The following is an 18,501-nucleotide window of genomic DNA, read 5'->3' as shown; positions in this document are numbered from 1 at the left end:
TGAGTGAGCAGGAAAGCTGGCTCTTTTCTCCCTGGGAAGAAAGGTGAACTTGGGTGCCAGGATGGCCACCTACCAGGACCCTGAAGAGGACACCGTGACTCTGGTGGTTTGTGACGCCAATGCCAGCAAGGAGGCAGAACAAATCAAAGATGAGTGGAACCCCGAAAAGAGACCTGAAAAACTGGATCCCTCCCTGAAGCCCCCCTACTTTTATATGGCTCTGTTTGCCATGGACATCTGGAAGAATGCTGAGAAGAGCCTCAGTTGCCTAGGGTGCGAAACCTACCTGTGCATCTGCTTAGGGCACCAAACCTCAGTGTGCTGAGGCCCCATGCACCAGGTCACAGTGCTACTCACTGAAGTTTGGCCTGCCCAACCAGTCATATGTCATGATAGGTAGCAGCCGGGCCAAACCTGGCCAAGACTCAAATAGGGTTGCCACCTCCGAGAGGTGAAAAAAAACACCCACCACCCCCCGCACCAGCCTGACCCTCCTCTTTCCCTCTCAGGGGTCCCCTAGGCCTTCCCCCCCTCCCCCAGTCCATTAGTCTCTACACCTGCTCCCTCCCAGGAGCCTCAATCCAGGGAGCTCCCCCTCCCATCTCCTCCTAGAAGCCCCTGCCTTCCCCACCCTGACCCCCTCTCTTTACTCCACCCTGCCGGCAAGCCTTGGGTCTGTCATTTACACCTTGAATATAGTAGGTTGCTGGGCTGCTACTGGTGGGTCAGGCTTGTGTACCAGATAGGGCCTGGCCACAGAGCTTCCTTTTCAGAGAGAGACACACCAGCTGTGTTCACGATAAGATCCTTTAATACACTGCCAGGAATGGGTGTTGTGAGCTTATGGTAAAGTCTGTTAAACATGGTTCCACCTAGTCTCTGAGCAGCATAGTACAATTTAGCATTCCATTACATCTCCCCCTTTAAGTACCATAGAACCTCAGAGTTATGAGCATTAGAGTTATGACCTGACTGGTCAACCACACACCTCATTTGGAACTGGAAGCACACAATCAGGCAGCAGAGACAAATATAGCAGATACTGTACCTTACAGTACTGTGTTAAATGTAAACTATGAAAAAAAGTTTAAAAAAAGATTTGACAAGGTAAGAAAACTGTTTCTGTGCTTGTTTCATTTAAATTAAAATGGTTAAAAGCAGCATTTTTCTTTTGCATAGGAAAATTTCAAAGCTGTATTAAGTCAATGTTCAGTTGTAAACTTTGAAAGAACAACCATAATGTTTTGTTCAGAGTTATGAACATTTCAGAGTTACGGACAACCTCCATTCCCGAGGTGTTTGTAACTCTGAGGTTCTACTGTATGACATTTCTACCATTTACAATATCATACTATCTTAAAGTTCAATATGGATCAGTCTGTTAAGTGTCTCTGAATCATGCTGGTTTTCTAATGAGATGACCCAAATGTGTAACAACTCAGTCATCTGGCTGTCTATTAGTTGCAAAGACTGCTTCTGGTTGGTTTGGAATCTTTGAGTCTTCTTCTTGTTCTGTATCCACCATCTGTAGAGTTTTCTCGGTTGATTGTTCTTTCTGAGGAACACACTGTAGATGTCAAAGATTTCTGTTTAGCTCCTCACTGGTGATCTTTATCACATATGACCTGGGCAGTCAGTTCTTTTTCTTTACATCAGCTGAAGTTCTCCATCCTTTTTCTCCATCCAGTTTAACACAAACATGGTCACCAGGTTCTAGACCTGGCATTTCTCTGAGTAACATCTAATGCCAAAGCATTTGTAAGCTCTTTTTACCTGTTAATCTAATTTGGCAGCTTTCTTCATGGCTGGCCACTTTGTAGATAGGTTCTTTACCAAAACTGGAACAGTAGTTCGGAGTTGTTCTCCCACCAGGAGTTGTGCTGGACTACATCCAGTAACTACTATTGGCATTGATTTATAGCTCTGAAGAGCAAGGAAATGGATCTTCCTGCCATAGGAGTTTCTTGCCTGAACAACTCTCTCAGCTTTTCCATTTTCTTGTGGGTAATGTGGGCTGCTAGTAATAAGATCAAAATCATATTTTGTTCGGGATGACAAGTTCTGCTGCAATGAATTGTGGTCCATTGTTTGTTATTAGTTGTTCTGGAATGCTGAAGTGAGCAAAAGTGCACTTCAATTTCTCAATAACACTGCAACATGTTATGTCTTTCAAGTATGTTATTTCTATATACCCGAAAAAAGTTCACTACTACCAAGTAATGATATCCTCTGAATCTGCATACATCTGCAGCTAGTGTCTTCCATGGTCAGTCTGGTAGAGGTGCTGTTATCAAAGATTGCAGAACTAACAGACCAACACAATGCAAACAATGTTCACATGCAGATACTTCATTCTTTATGTCCTTGCTGATGCCCAGCTCCCACACTGACTAGTTAGCCCATTTAGTTAGTCCTGATCCATGAAAGATATAAAGATTTAGGATTTCTCCTCTCATTTCATTTGGAATTATGATGCAGTCACCTTTAATTATGAGTCCATCTGAATCACTTAATTGTCCACGTACCACAAAGTGATCTCTTGTCACTTCCTTAGTCTCCTTTAGATACTTGGGCCAGCCTAATGTAACTTAGAATTTCTTAAAAGTTGTGTGTATGTCTCAGGGTTGCTTGTTGTAGCTGGTGTGGTCTCTTTTCTGATCCTGGTGTGTATGTGTCCATAGCATCCATGTCTGCTTTACATCATCTTCTAGTTCACAGGTAGTTGAATGAGATGCTGGGCTCCGTGACAGTGTCTGCTACCACCAGATTTTTCCCAGCAACATATTTAGCAAATGGGTTAAATCACATTAACTTTATCAAAAGACATTGATGTCTTCGTCGTGTTTGATTCAGGATTTTTCCATGGATGAGGGTTAAAGCAGTATATGGTCTGTTATCGATGTATAAGAGTCTAATCCATACTGATATATGAAAAAAAGTTCTCTCGTGCCCATATGCTTGCCAGTCACTCCTTTTTCAATATGTCTATATTATTTTTATGCTTCTGTGAGTGTATGAGAGTAAAATACAATTGGCTTTAACTCAAATCAATGTTGTTGCAACAATACACCACCAATGTTCCTCTAATTTTTTCCATCCATGTGCGGAATGAATTTTGTTATGTGCAGCACAAATATCGAGGTAATGCTGAGATCTGGGAGCCATTGTGACTTCATCGGATTATGTGAGAAAGTCATGGGAAAACTTCCATACGAGGAAATATCAGTACTATTTAGATTAGAGAATGCATAGGTAAGAAAGGATATAATACAGTTGCATAAAATAATGAATGGGATAGAGAAGGTAAATTGGGAGCTCCTATTTACCCTCTCTTATTACAAGAACAAGGTGGCATTCAATCAAAATGAAAAGCAACACATCTTAAACTGATCAAAGGAAACATGTTTTAACATAATGAATAATTGATTTGTGGAACTCACTGCCAATAGATATAACTGTATGCAAGAGTTTATAAGCATTCATAAAAATATTACATGTTTATATGGATAAAAATACCCAGTCACCTGAGCAAGCAATGCTCTATGGAGAGACCCTGATGCTACCTATGGCAGGTGGGAGACAAATACAAACAATTACTTTCCTTTCTGAAGCTCCCTCCCTCTGCCCTTCCCAGGATACTAGTGCCCTCTCCTCCCTGTCCCTGTCCTCAGAGAAACTACTGACCAACTCTGCTCCTCCCTTTCCCCTGCTTCCAAGTGCAGCTCCCTCCCTTTTCTCCCCATCTCCAGCAGAACCCATGATGTGTGGCTGATTGCAACTCAGCTCACTGCCTGGTCTAAGACTAAACTAAGCACAGTAAACTGAGTGCAGAACAGTGCCCTACGCCTAAAGATCTAGCTCAATGCCTCTCTCCTCCAGGAGAAAAGAAAAGGATCTTTCTACAGCAGCCCCTTCTCTCATAAAGACAGAAATACTCTCTTCCCCCCAGCATCGGAAAGACATCCCCAAAAGTGTGAGTAGGTACCTTTTATTGGCCTGAGGGACAGTGTGTGTGAACAGATATGTGGGTGTGTGGGGAAGTGAGTGTGAGCGGGTGTGCAGGCTTGAGGGAGCAGTGAGTGGGAAAACAAGAAAAAGAAGGAGGATAAGATACACCAAAATATACAGTCAACTGAAGGGAATAAAGGAGTGAAGGAAAAGAGAAGGAAGTATAAAGACAAGCAATATGTAATACATTACAATAATATTAATATCAAGCTATTATTATTAATATTGTTGTATTGCTTTGGATTCTCATTAACAAAAGTTTTATATCCCATTAGTTTCCTGAACCACCCAGTCCACACACAACCCCCCCCCCCAGTTAATGAAGGAGTAATAATAAAACTACTAATAATTTGCACCTCTTCCTTCTGAGGCCATCAGATAAGATTATACATTTGATTTAGCCACACAGTAACTATTTTGAAGCAGGTAAATATCATCATCTCCTTTCTACAAATGGAGAAATTGTACTAATATTATTATTTCTCTAATAGTAGCTTTATGACAAAGTAGTCTGAGCCCCAAGTGCACAGGGTAAGAGCACAGAGGTCAGGTAATTTTTCTCAATGAAAGAAATAATGTATTTCTTTAAATGTGTTAGCTATTTTTAAAAGTTATTTTACATTTCAACTCAATTATACTAGAGAAAGAAAAATAATGTGTCATTTTCTATTGTTCGGTTGTGGGAGCAGTAGCAGTTTTCAGTGCTGATAAATAATGTAAGCTCCAAGATCAGATTTTAATATAAATTGCAATGCTTAATAAATTGTGGACAGTGCTGCTGAGGGAGCCCTGTCTCCCTGCCACAGCCCTGGGGCAAGGCTTCTCTCCCCTCCCCCATAGCCCTGCATGGCCCATGCTCCCCAAATCCCCATCACTGCCCCTCACCTCACTCCACTGCCCCCACCCACCCTACACACTCACCTGTATGTGCGGCCTTTGATGGACTCCTGTGCAGCCACGCACCTCAGAGGGAACACAGTATACCACCTAGGTCATAGCTGCTTGCATCCTTGCTGGCCATTGTGGGTTGTTCACATCATAGTACTTGAGAACTGGAGCTGTTGAGATTATTAGTTGTATCTTTTTGAAGGCATTTTCATCATTTGGCCCCTGTAACCACAATCTGTTGGACTTTAATAGAGTCATTCAGTGATTTTGTCACTGTAGGATGGTCTTGTAGGTATCAACCATGGTAATTTACCAACCCCAATATGTATCTCAGTTCTGGCACATTCATTGGTGCACTCAATTCTCAAATTGTTTTTACTTACTCAGGCCTAGGACTGATTCCATCTTTGTTTATTGTCTGTTCCAAAAACTCAATTTGGGGAAGGTGGAAAATGCACTTTTTTTTGTTTAGCTGACATATTAGACTTAGAACTTCATGGAGGGGTTTGTTGTGTTCTTCCATTAAAGACCTATATATTGAAATATTCTCCATGAAAACTACAACTCCATTTTTCACTAACAGTTCTGCCATCTCTCTTTGGAAATTTCAGGTGCACTAGTAATCCCAAAAAGTAGTCTTCAAAAGCAAACTCTCCAAACGGTGATAAATGTAGTCAGTTTTGAAGTCTCTTTGGCTAAAAGAATTTGCCAGAATCTACTTGAGGCAGTCAGCTTGAAGAATACAGCTTCTAAGCTAGTTTCAGCTTTTCCAAGTTGGGCAAATTGCTCTAGATTTTACTGTTTGCCTAGCTCAGACTGCCTTGCTATTTGAATATCTGTGTATAGGGTAAAGTCGCTCTTCAATTGTAGCTGCTGTGAAAGATTTGCATCTGTTAACCCAATAAACAGCCTGTCTCTGATATTTTAATGTTTTGCTGTCCCGAAATCACAATTTCTAACCAATGAATCAGGAGTGCTTATGAAAGATTCAACATTTTCTCCTGATTCTTGAATTCTCTGGTGAAAACATGCTCTTTCATAAACCACATTTATCTGAGATATAAAACATGCAACAAACATAGCCATAATCCTTTCATAGTCATCTTTGTGACTATCTTCAGCAAAGATAAAAGATTTAAAGATATGCTCTGCTTGCTTCCCCATAGCATAAATTAAAGAGCATACCTGAATATCTCCAGTTTCCTTTTGGAGTTTGGTTGTAATATGAAATCTTGCAAAATACTGTTTGCAGTCTCTCCATTGGGAAGGTTTATCACAGCTGAAGTTCTCTGGAGCATTGAACAGTGGGATGTTAATGAAATCTTGCAAAATTTGTTGCTTTTTCCCCTCCTTCTGTTTGCAACCTTTATTGCTTTGATCCTTCTGTTTCTGTTCACTGTGGCACTAGTTTGCTTCTGACTCCATGTCATGTACACCGTATAAACAGTAGGTTGCAGGGCTGCTACTAACAGGTTAGCTTTCTGTACCAGATATGGACTGGTCACAGAGATTCCCTCTAAGTTCTGTTCATGATAAGACCCTTTAATGTACTGCCAAGAATGGCTCAGCTGTTGCGAGCTTGTTAAGGTATATTACATGTGGCTGAACAGAAAAATACAATTTAGCATGCCATTACAGGGTGTGTCCTGCTTTCCGGCAAGGAGAGGAGCAGAAGCCTCAGCGGCCGTGCCAGCAGGTTGAGGGCCTGGCATATGGAGCGGAATGCAGGTGCCACTCTAGGAGTGCTCCCAGCAGTTATGTGACCTGCATGCCATAGTGAAAGCAGCTGCTGGTGCGCCCCCCCACCTCATGTGCGCAGCAGCTGTTGCTGGTTTCAATGGGGAGGGAGATGTTACTGACTTATAACTTACAAATAACTTGTAAATTACAAGCAGGGAAAAAAGGAACATTGCAACCAGCAATGAAGGAGAAAAACTGTCCGGACCCTTTAAAAACAGACCAGGTGGCAACCCTAGGCCCAAAGCTGGTTAGGGCCTCTTTGAGATCAGGAGTCTTGTGCAAGTAAATTGAGTGCGGATTGGCTAATCTAGGCATGAACATCCCTCTATCCCCCAAACCGCCTTCCCATCTCCAACATTTTGGGGGGGAATAGACGAATCTTGCTGCATACCAAGAGGGCCACCAAATCCAGTGGACTAAAAAAGGAAATAAGTTATAATTCATAGACCCCTTACGGAGAATGCCTTGCGGCCAGTGTCCTGCTGTTTAAAATACAGGGCTGTTAGTTTGAGTGCCCTGGCTTTACTCCTCTTCTGCACAGGTTAGCAGACTGCAGCAGCTGTGCGGTGAAGCACATGCTCCAGTTTGAAAAAATGGCCCGCACTGCTTTCCAGCACACTCATTCCATTGTCTATGCCCCCAGACAGAATGCCCCTGGAGACTGGAGCTAGATTAGTGTAAAACCCATGTGCACACCTCCCCCCGTGTCTCTCTCACCCACACATTGTGTCTTGCAAATTAAGGCACCACAGAGCCCTTTGGGGAAACAGCAGTGTTGACCTATGAGCATAGTGACATCCTGCCAAAATCTTGATGTCACAATGGAAATGCTCAGGTAAACATCCAACCATGTGTCTAAGTCCTTCAGACTCCAGTACCTGAGAAACAACAAAATAAAATGCTGGTCAAGTGGAAGCAAAAGCCAGTAAGGAAAAACAGTTTATTTATGTGCTTCTCTTGAGGGGCAAGTGAAGAAATCCCAACAACTGAGTAACATATTTGTAAATGTAATTGCCAATATCACCATATGTTTAGTTTGTATACAGTTGACAGTCAGGCACTGAGGTTGCACAAGGTCACAAACCACACTTAGGAAATAAACTTCTGCTGCCCTAAATGTACTGGTTTAATTGTAGGTGGTTGACAATGGAAGGGTTAATTCAGTTGTTTCTCCTCGTGCAGGTCAGGAGTGTGCATTTCTCTTCCGGGGGGAGGCCAAGTATTTAGGCTGTGCCTGCACTGAGAGCAGAACTATGCTCATGTTTAAACATGTTTTTTGCTAACAGGGATTTAACATTATTTTCCTGAGTAGTGTCAACAGGGATGTTTTATCTGAGAACCATGTTGGAACTATAGGATAAAACAGTGCTCCAAATATAGCAATGTTGGGGGGTCCCACTTAAAAGATAGTTGTCCACTGACTTGTTCCATTCTGTGGGAAAGAGCTTAATTCGTAAAACACAGCTGGGTCTCATCAACATTGCATAATGGAACCCTGGAGGGGACTGATGTGTTTTAATGAGGTCCCCTGATATTGCTGAATTCATAGTATAGATGGAACCATATATCACTTGGTGGGGAGAAAGTCTGTCGCATAGCATGACTAATAATTCAGTTATAAGGAAAAATAATTCCTGCTTACACTGCTCTTTTAGACTGTGCTAGAACCCTGCTAGCAACAACTGTGTGTGTGCCCAATTCACCCCTGCCTTGAGCCTTGTGTCGACATTTACAGCTGTGCATAGTCAGTGAAAGGTGGCTATAAAGTGCTGTTCATTTAATTTAGTAACATTTTTACAACCGCTTTGCACAGATGTAAATGACTACACAAGGTACAAGACAGTGGAAAAATCAGGGCATATGTGCAGAACTGAAAGTCTTCCACTGATGAAAGCCAGGTTGCATCATGAAAGTATAGGCAGGGTCTCCGATGGAAGTTGGGGCTGAGTTATTTTAGCAATCTGAATTTTACTGTGCTCTTGTGAGAATTAGCTTTCTATAATCTGTCTTGTATTTTATATTGATAATTTGACATTTGTGAAATTGAATATGAAAATTAATTTTGTTCCTGGTTGTGGTGTTTAGTGTAGAAGTCACTTGTGGCTGGCTTGATGTAGGGAAAACCAATTAGGGCCAAACTTTTGCCTACAAGTGACAGGCCCATAGCTGTTATAAAATGTCTGGCAGAGCTAAATTTCCGCTATCTATTGAGTGGGTCCAATCCTGCCCCAGTTGAAGTCAGTGGGAGCACAATCAGACCCATAGATACTGTTATGCTGAAAAATGTTAATGTCTGCCAACAAGCTTGTATTTGATCTCTAGGCAATCACAGACCTCATTAAAGCTGGTGGGCATTCTAATCACCTTTTATTCAGGTTAAATGGAAGAAGCAATTAAACTCTTTTATGGAGTAAGGTAGCTGAAACAATAGAAGTCACCGCTTAGGCACTGGGCCACATGGGAAGGCCTGAGCAAGAATAACTCAGGGAGAAGTGCCTTCTCTGGGAACTGATTGCAAAGGCAGGGGCTGTGACATTGATTGGTTGTAGCTATGTTTGTGTGGGTGTCAGAAACAGAAAAGAACCAGAAAGCCATAGCAGACAGTAGCAGGGGAAGCAGGAGTGAGGATGGCCTGGGATGGAAGCTAAGGGCTAGTCTACACTGGCAGCGCTTTAACATGCCTTCTATGGTCGCAGCACAGTGCTGGGAGAGAGCTCTCCCAGCGCTCTAAAAAAACCCACCCCCACAAGGGGCATAGCTCCCAGCGCTGGTGCACTGTATACACTGGCACTTTACAGCGCTGAAACTTGCTGTGCTCAGGGGGTGTTTTTCACACCCCTGAGCGAGAAAGTTGCAGCATTGTAAATTGCCAGTGTAGATAAGCCCTAAGAGACCGAGCTTCTTTTGAGAACAGTACTTGCTAGAAAGGCAGACTTGGATTTCTGAACAAGAAAAGTGTCCGCTGTTATCTGTTCATACTGTGTTCAGGGACACCGGACTTGGTATATGCTCCTTGGTGCAATCCTGTTTGTATATAAAGAAATATATATTATTGTAAATCATATTATCAGTTTCTCCTCCTAATGGAAACAACCTGTCAAGGCCCCAGGTACTGGGCTAACTGCTTGAGCCAAGGGGCAACAGTATGTAACTACAGATCATACCACTACTAAAATACGACACAGATGCCTAGCAGATGTTGTTTCATTCTCAGAATTCGTGACCTGGAAAACTGCAGTTCGTCACTTTAACAGGGTGGTTTGCCCCTTAAGGGTTAGAAGTCTGGGGCAAACCTACCCCAGTTACTCAAGAGGCACACCTGAGCAGGGATGACCTGATTCTCCTCTTAAAACAAAGAACAGCAGAAAGCTGCTGGGCGATGGGCAGAGAGTGAGCAAGCTAGCTGGCTGTTGGGGAGGAGGGGTTGCTCCCTGTTTAAGACTGGGGTGAAAGACTTTTGTGTTTATTTGTGAACATATCAATAAAATCAGACCATGAGGAGGGCTGTTGTCATTAGACTCATGAAAGCTTGTGTGGAGTTTATTTAAGAAGCCCCTTGAAAGGGGAAATTGAGGTGAAGGGCTACTTACAGGGATCCCCTGAGGCCATACAGGGATGCCTGAGAGTAGGCCACTCACTTGAATCACTGATGATTAATGTTTCCATCTTTAATTGCTAGTATTCCCACAATGCATGTTAAAAGTAGCTTTCATCAAATGATTGTGAGAAATTGCTTTCTTTACTCTTCCTCTCCCATAAATCAGCTGTTTTGGGGGTACTAACAAAGTTCAGATGTGCCTAAAAAAAGTCCATTTTCAAATACAAGATATGTATGTATGTAAGGTTTGTACATGTGTATGGTGTTACGGATAGATTGAGTTATTCATCGTGAATCTTTTTTCTAAACATGGTTGTCTTGTAATCTTGGTGCTACTGTGGTGCCATCAGCACTGCATCTGTTAGGGATTTACTTTTATATTTAGGACCCTACAGACAAATAGCGTGGCTCAGATTAAATCACCACCCACCCCACCAGATCAGTGCATGGAGGAGACCATCTGCATATAGTTCTCTTCCCTTCTGTGCAGAAGGGGAGACACAGCTGTGTTCACTGCATCATTCCCCTCTTCCTTCATCTGGGCCCCATATGAGATTCTCTACCATTTGGGGTACACTAAGAAGGTAGAAGAAAAAGGCAAGCTGAGGACAGGGGATGACGTACCTTGCCAACTGGAGAATTTCCAGATAAGATTTATAACCCTATGCTGCATTGTCTTTTCCTTAGAGCAGAGGTAATCAAATATTTTTTGTCAAGGTCCAAATTTTTTGGTCAAGGTATAATCAAGATCCAGACTCCAGAGAAAATAATACAAAAATAATGATGATGATGATAAAAAATAAAAAAGATTCTGCAGTCTGTTCAGAAGCATTTGGTGGTTTTGATTTGGCCCATGGTCTGTCTATTAACTACCCTGCCTTGGAGTTTTCTCCCAGGAGTCCTGGAGACAGCTGTGAGAAATGAGTCTCTGGTAGCATGACTCCTAGGAAGCTTTATTGTCGGGGAGTCAGAGATGGGGATGCCAGAGCCTGTGTGGAGGTGCAGGGCTTTTGAGTGGTTGGTTCTGGCTTCCTGCATATCCCTGTGGATCCCTTAGGATTTGCCAGGTTTTTAGAGTGAGCCCCATAGCCTTTTCCACAGGGGGGAAACAAAGTTCAGATGTGCGTAAAAAAAGTCCGTTGTCAAATACAAGATATGTATGTATGTAAGGTTTATACATGTGTATGTTGTTGCAGGGTTATTGAACAAACAAACTGTACTGAAAATAGAAAAGGAAGGCAACAAAAATATATAGACTTAGTTAAAGTTTGAGAAGGAAAGCCACAGTGCCAGATTAGCTCCTCCCATGTGGGAGCTTGCAGGAAAGGACCAGAGAGTTTGAGGCTTCACAGCATTCTCAGAACAGAATCTCTTCTGGTGAGAAGGAATTGTGGGAGTGGAGAATGAGCAGGGTTCTCAGTTGTGTGATTCCATGGGGGCTACAACACTGCTTGGATGGATGGCCCTCCATTCTGCTCTGCTGGCCACCTTCTCATCTGAGAGAATGGCTCTAGCAGGAGTCATACTGCCATTAGCTCAGCCTTCCTGTTAGTCCCACAGGAGATAATGCTTTGAGCACCACTGATTTCCTAACAGATTTCCCCACTGAAATCCTGGGACTAATCAGGAAATGATATTGTGTCTGATCCTCTGTCTCAATCCCTGACCACAGGTCCCTCCCAATCCTAAAACTTTGCAGCGCGAAGACCTTGTGGAGAAACCACAGAGAAATTTCATAAGGTCCTAATGAAGACAAGATAATGCTGACAAAGGCCAATCCCCACTTCTATGCCATCAAGGAAGTTCTGCCCATATAGAATCCTTTTTGCTTGTGTAAATGGATCCAGACTGAGGGCAGCAGAAAGCCAAAATGAATGCCAGCCAAAGGAGTTAAGTGGTCTAAAAAAGGGCTTTTATAAATATATTTGGGAAAATTCTAGACTAGAAGGATTTTCATTTATAATGAGTGAAGAAATCAATGATGACTCTGAAATGTCAGAGAGTTGCTGTTAAAATCTCTCTTTAACATAAAAAATAAAGATAGGAGATTTGGTGAATTAGAAAGTAATGAATACCTTGTAGGAATAGCTATCAATAAAGAACAGTCAAGGGAACGCTTGGAAAATGTGAACATTTACAAATTTGTGGGTATTAATGACACCTAAGGTGTTGAGGAAATGGACTAATACATTTATTAAACCACTGATAATTATTTTTTTAAAAGCCATGGAGAACTGGGGAGACATCAAATAGTCAGAGAAAAGCAAATGTGGCACTAAAGCACAACAAAGAGAAGAAGATTGACATAGCCAGGATTAAACTGGTAAGTCTAACTTAAGGCCCATTCTCCCTCAAAATAATGGATCAAATACTAAGGGGAAAAGTCAGTGAACATCTAGATCTAGTCTGCTGCCATTGAATAACATCAACTTTGACTGGAGCAGAGTTAGGTCAAGGCTAAGACCTTTTGAATTCCCACCCCTCTAGAATCAGAAGACCAGAACAAAGCAGGACAGACAAGCTGGATAGCTTCTTTTGATATAAATACAAATTTGGAGTCCAATCCAGCAAGCTTTACTCATGTGAGTAATCCTTAACGTGAAGACCCATGAGTCCAACAAATGAAGTGACTGCAGTAAATAAATGACGAGTGAATGAAGAGAATGCAGGAAATAGAGTACATTGATTTTAGTAAAGCTTTTGCTGCAGTGTTTCATGAAATCTCACTCATGAAGGATGTGAGGCAGATTCCCAAACCCGAGCCATTCTTTTTAGGTGACAGATCTGAGGAACTATCCCAGATTGAGGTATCATTAGAGGAGGTTTTGGAACAATTAATAAATTAAACAGCAATAAGTCACCAGGACCAGATGGTATTCACCCAAGAGTTCTGAAGGAACTCAAATGTGAAATTGCAGAACTATTAACTGTAGCCTGTAACCTATCATTTAAATCAGCTTCTCTACCAGATGACTGGAGGATAGCTAATGTGACGCCAATTTTTAAAAAGGGCTCCAGAGGTGATCCCAGCAATTGCAGGCCTGTAATTACATGCCTGTAAGCCTGACTTCAGTACCGGGCAAACTGGTTGAAACTATAATAAAGAACAATATTGTCAGACATATAGATGAACATAATCTGTTGAGGAAGAGTCAACATGGTTTTAGTAAAGGGAAATCATGCCTCACCAATCTACTAGAATTCTTTGAGGGGGTCAACAAGCATGTGGACCAAGGGGATCCAGTGGATATAGTGTACTTAGATTTTCAGAAAGCCTTTGACACGGTCCCTCACCAAAGGCTCGTATGCAAAGTAAGGTGCCACGAGATAAGAGGGAAGGTACTCTCGTGGACTGGTAACTGGTTAAAAGATAGGAAACAAAGGGTAGGTATAAATGGTCAGTTTTTAGAATGAAGAGAGGTAAATAGTGGCGTCCCCCAGGGGTCTGTTCTGGGACCAGTTCTATTCAGCATATTCATAAATGATCTGGAAAAAGGGGTAAACAGTGAGGTGGCAAAATTTGCAGATGATACAAAATTACTAAACATAGTTAAGACCCACGCAGACTGCGAAGAGCTACAAAAGGATCTCTCAAAACTGGGTGACTGGGCAACAAAATGGCAGATGAAATTTAATGTTGATAAATGCAAAGTAATGCACATTGGAAGGCATAATCCCAACTTTTTATACATATAAAATGATGGGGTCTAAATTAGCTGTTACCACTGAAGAAAGAGATTGGAGTAATTGTGGATAGTTCTCTGAAAACATCCACTCAATGTGCAGCGGCAGTCAAAAAAGCTAACAGAATGCTGGGAATAATTAAGAAAGGGATAGATAATAGGACAGAAAATATCATGTTGCCTCTATATAAATCCACGGTACGCCCACATCTTGAATACTGTGTGCAGATGTGGTTGCCCCATATCAAAAAAGATACATTGGAATTGGAAAAGGTTCAGAAAAGGGCAACAAAAATGATTAGGGGTATGGAACAGCTTCCATATGAAGAGAGATTAATAAGACTGGGACTTTTCAGCTTGGAAAAGAGATGACTAAGGGTGGACATGATTGAGGTCTATAAAATCATGGCTAGTGTGGAGAAAGTAAATAAGGAAGTGTTATTTACTTCTCATAATGCAAGAATAGGGGGTCACCAAATGAAATTAATAGGCATCAGGTTTAAAACAAACAAAAGGAAGTATTTCTTCACAAAATGCACAGTCAACCTGTGGAACTCCTTGCCAGAGGATGTTGTGAAGGCCAAGAGCATAACAGGGTTAAAAAAAGAACTAGATAAATTCATGAAGGATAGGTCCATTAATGGCTATGGTGTCCCTCGCCCCTGTTTGCCAGAAGCTGAGAATGAGCGACAGGGGATGGATCACTTGATGATTACCTGTTCTGTTCATTTCCTCTGGGGCACCTGGCACTGGCCACTGTCAGAAGACAGGATACTGAGCTAGATGTACCATTGGTCTGACCCAGTAGGGACATTCTTATGTTCTTATGAATACATTCATATTGGTTTGGGTCTGAGTACTGTTACATGGACTGAAAATTATCTGAAGGACCTTCCAAAAAAGGATAAGGGTCACCAATATTCTCTGTGGCAATGTTGCCTTCCAGCCCCCTCTCTCCCAATCATATAGTTGGTGGCCTCCCTCAACCAAAAGTGGGGCTCCCTCCTCCTCTTTCCACTGTGATTGTGAGTTCTTTTGGGTGCCGGGGTGGGTGGGGGCAATGTTCAGTTCAATAAGCCCTGGCTGAGTTCCCTAGTTCAATTAATCTACCAGGAGAGAACACACCTATTACATTAGAGCATATGGGGATGTACCAAAATAATTCTTATGACTCTCATCACTATACCTTGCCAAAATTATCTTTATGTAGATGCCTCCATGTAGGAGTGGAATACGGAGCAACTTCAGCTGTATAGCCCAAGAGGAGCCTCCCTAGTTATGCAGCACCAGAGGAGCTTTTGGGCTGCAAAAAGCCCATAACCTATACTCAGAGTCTGATTCAGCAGAATTAAGAAAAAAAATTAGAAATCAGAATTCTATAAATATCTCAGATACAGCTAAAATGTATGTGCGCCTCTCTCACTTCTGCTTCTGGGCCACAGACTTGAATTACCAGATTAGGAAATCCTAAAAACTCTAATCATCATATTTTGCAAAGCAGTACATTCATCAGTATCTAGCAACATAGAGGGGGGGTGTCTCCTGGCTGCACAGAAATAAACTTGGGGGGAAGAAATACGGGCAAATGGAGGCTCATGCTTCAGATTTAGCTCATGCAGAACTACTTGTATTTTGTCATTTTGGAGGGGTGGACTATAGGCCTTGAATCTGTCTGCATAGTGACCCAATCCCCACCCTGGAGCATTGACACTTCAGGGTAACAGCTGGCAGCTTGCTCTCCATTCTATTAGCGAAGGCTTAAATTTTGCTAGAGATTTTAAACTGCCAAAAAAATGGAGATGCTCCCTGAAATGGCTAGTTAAACTTATTTGCACCATATGAATACAGTGATTATAGTACTGTAGCCATAACCTTAGTCAGTAATAGCTTAGTCTGCTGTCCTCCAGTTCAATATCTACTGTACCCTAAAACTACTTGATGGAAAAAGGGCATCAGGAATTAACCCCAGACTACATAACCACTGCGAGTGCTGGTGACAGTTCTTAGATTTGACAAAAGCCACCAAAGAAGACCAAAAGATTTGAAACTATATGCTATATTCATCCCTATGCCAGGGCCGAGTACGCTGCAGGAATGGAGGAGCAGTGGCTTGAGCCTGGAGCTACAAGGGGAATAGCCTTTCATCACTTGGCAGGCAGCAAACAAGCAGCAGCCAGAGAATAGCTGGGGCGTAGGAATGCTGCAGCCATAACTCCTCTCCTCCAACCTCCCACATACCCGGCTGCCGCTTGCTTGTTGCCGAATGTATCTAGCATGCCTTCTGAACTGAAAAGGTATTCCCTGGGAGGACCTTATGGCAAGTTTCTGGAATATATGGCATAGTGTGGTTACAGTGCAGTGGTGAATGCCTTCCTTGGTCCCTACGAAGAAACCACCAAATACAGGGTGTAAAACCTCTTCTTTTTGAGACCACAGGTTGAAAATGAACCTGAATACAACAGCAAATCTTGCTCTAACCTCAGCAGGTGTGGAGGGCCCCATGACAATGAAAATAGTATGGTTGCAGTGCAGCATGGGGCAGGGTTTTGGAAGACAGGGCACAGAGGAGTATCCATGGCAGGGAACCTTTTCCCTGAGGAGTGGATAAGAGAAACAACAAACTACACATGACAGGTATTAGTCATATCACTTAATGCTCTACTGGAAGGTGCTCAGGTTCTAAGGCAATGAGGGCAGTATAAGGACATGTATAGAATACAAGGCAGTGCAGAGGGTGTGTTAGGGGCAGGCTGGCAATACGACTGGAGGATCCGCAGATTTATATGGGTCATTTGTTAGTCTTTCCTCCTGGGGGGGGGGGGGAGTATGCTTTTCCCCCGAGAATGGACCAAGCATCCAGCTCAGACACTTGGGCTGATTGCTGGAGTGTGGATTTACCCCTTAGGGAATAAATATATTGCTTCTTTTCCAGATACAGTAACTCCTCACTTAATGTTGTAGTTATGTTCCTGAAAAATGCGACTTTAAGTGAAACAATGTTAAACGAACTGAATTTCTGCATAAGAATTAATGTAAATGGGGGGGTTAGGTTCCAGGGAAATGCTTTTTTTTTGCCAGATGAAAGAATATATATATATATATAATTAAATACTGTACACAGTGGTGAAGTCAGAGGGTGGGATATTTCCCAGGGAATGCCTTACTGCTAAATGATGAACTAGCAATTGGCTGAGCCCTCAAGGGTTAACTCGTTGTTAATGTAGCCTCACACGCTACAAGGCATGAATGGAGGGAGGGAAGACAGCATGGCAGACAGAGACAGACTCTGTGTGTGTGTGTGTGTGTGTGTGTGTGGTGTGTGTTTTTCCACTTTAGGTATGTTGACCCCACTCTTAAGTACACTGCCTTGTTAAGTTAATCAAGCTGAGACCGCTGCTGCTGCTGGGAACCTCCCTCCGTCCTGAGCCTTGTCGCGTGTCTCCCCTGCTGTATGAAAATGGGGTAAGTGGGGTGCAGGAGCAGGAGGGAGGGGGACACCCTGACATTAGCCCCCCTTTTCCTCCTCCCCCCCCCACAGCAAGCAGGAGGCTCGGGGAGTAGCTCCAAGGCAGAGGGCAGGAGCAGCACATGGCAGTGGGGGGAGGGACAGCTGAACTGCCGGCAGTTGATAGCCTGCTGGGTGGCTGCTGCACAGGGAACTTAGGGGAGCGCGGAGTGGGGAGCTGATAGGGGGGCTGCTGGTCCACCCTGGTTCCAAGCCCCCACCAGCTAGCTGCAACGGGCTGCTCTTCCTGCAAGCAGTGGACAAAGCAGGCGGCTGCCAAATGACGTTGTAAGGGAGCATTGAGCAACTTTAAACGAGCATGTTCCCTAATTGATCACAACGTAGCAATATTAACCAGAACAACTTTAAGTGAGGAGTTACTGAATGTTGTGATATCTAGGTGTATGACAATGCCAAATAAAGCTTAAAGGGACACAGAGTAACAGGGTAACATTAATTGACACCCGTGATGGACAAGTGCAGCCTGAGGAATGAAGGGCATCCAAAGTTTGGAGAAAGATGCCTTGAAAAACCTTTGCAATATTTTATCCTTAGTGAGACCACAGTTAAAAGAATCTCTGTCTTGATGGGGTCAACACAGGATCTAAAGCTGAATCTGAACTAAAGGCCCATTGCAGTCAATGGAATTCTTTCCGCTGATTTCAGTGGGCTTTGGATCCAGCCTGGTAGGTACTGAGAAAACTGTGTCAGGCTGTGACAATTTAAGTGAGGAGCATTTAAAAGCAGTGATATATAAAGCCTTGGTCTTGCATTTGGGTGGACTTTAGTGTCCATATGAAGCCCCATTAAATGGGTTCTGCCTAGATCTGATGGCAGCACTGGGACTATGAGTTAAAAAGTCTCATTGAAACACACACAGAAACATTTTTTAGTCTTTAAAATGAATCCCAAATGAGGGAGTTTTCCTCATGCAAACATGAGTGAGACCTTCCAGGTCTAGAAAAACTTTATATGACAGTTTTTCAATTATCATAGGACCCCATCTTATGTCACCCTTAATAGGAAATAGTTCTAATTTCAGACTTGTTGCCCCCCCCCCCCCACAACTTATCTGTGGC

General features: G+C 42.8%; 1 long non-coding RNA gene across 2 annotated transcripts in view; it reads right to left on the bottom strand.

The window, feature by feature from the left end:
• Positions 1-808: 808 nt before the first annotated feature.
• Positions 809-18,501, bottom strand: part of LOC141991989 (uncharacterized) — a 22,550-nt gene continuing 4,857 nt past the window's right edge. The window contains exons 2-4 of one of the 2 annotated variants that reach the window (XR_012640510.1): positions 6,082-7,514; positions 4,930-5,591; positions 809-3,228 (exon numbers count right to left, since the gene is read on the bottom strand). This is a non-coding gene — a long non-coding RNA (uncharacterized LOC141991989). Of the gene's footprint in view, positions 3,229-4,929; positions 7,515-18,501 lie in introns of both variants that reach the window. The other variant, XR_012640509.1, reaches the window with a different exon arrangement.

The sequence above is a fragment of the Natator depressus genome, chromosome 1 (assembly GCF_965152275.1).
Source record: "Natator depressus isolate rNatDep1 chromosome 1, rNatDep2.hap1, whole genome shotgun sequence".
Lineage (NCBI taxonomy): Eukaryota > Metazoa > Chordata > Testudines > Cheloniidae > Natator > Natator depressus.
Note: the sequence above shows the minus strand (reverse complement) of the source record. Positions and strands in the feature narration are given on the sequence as shown.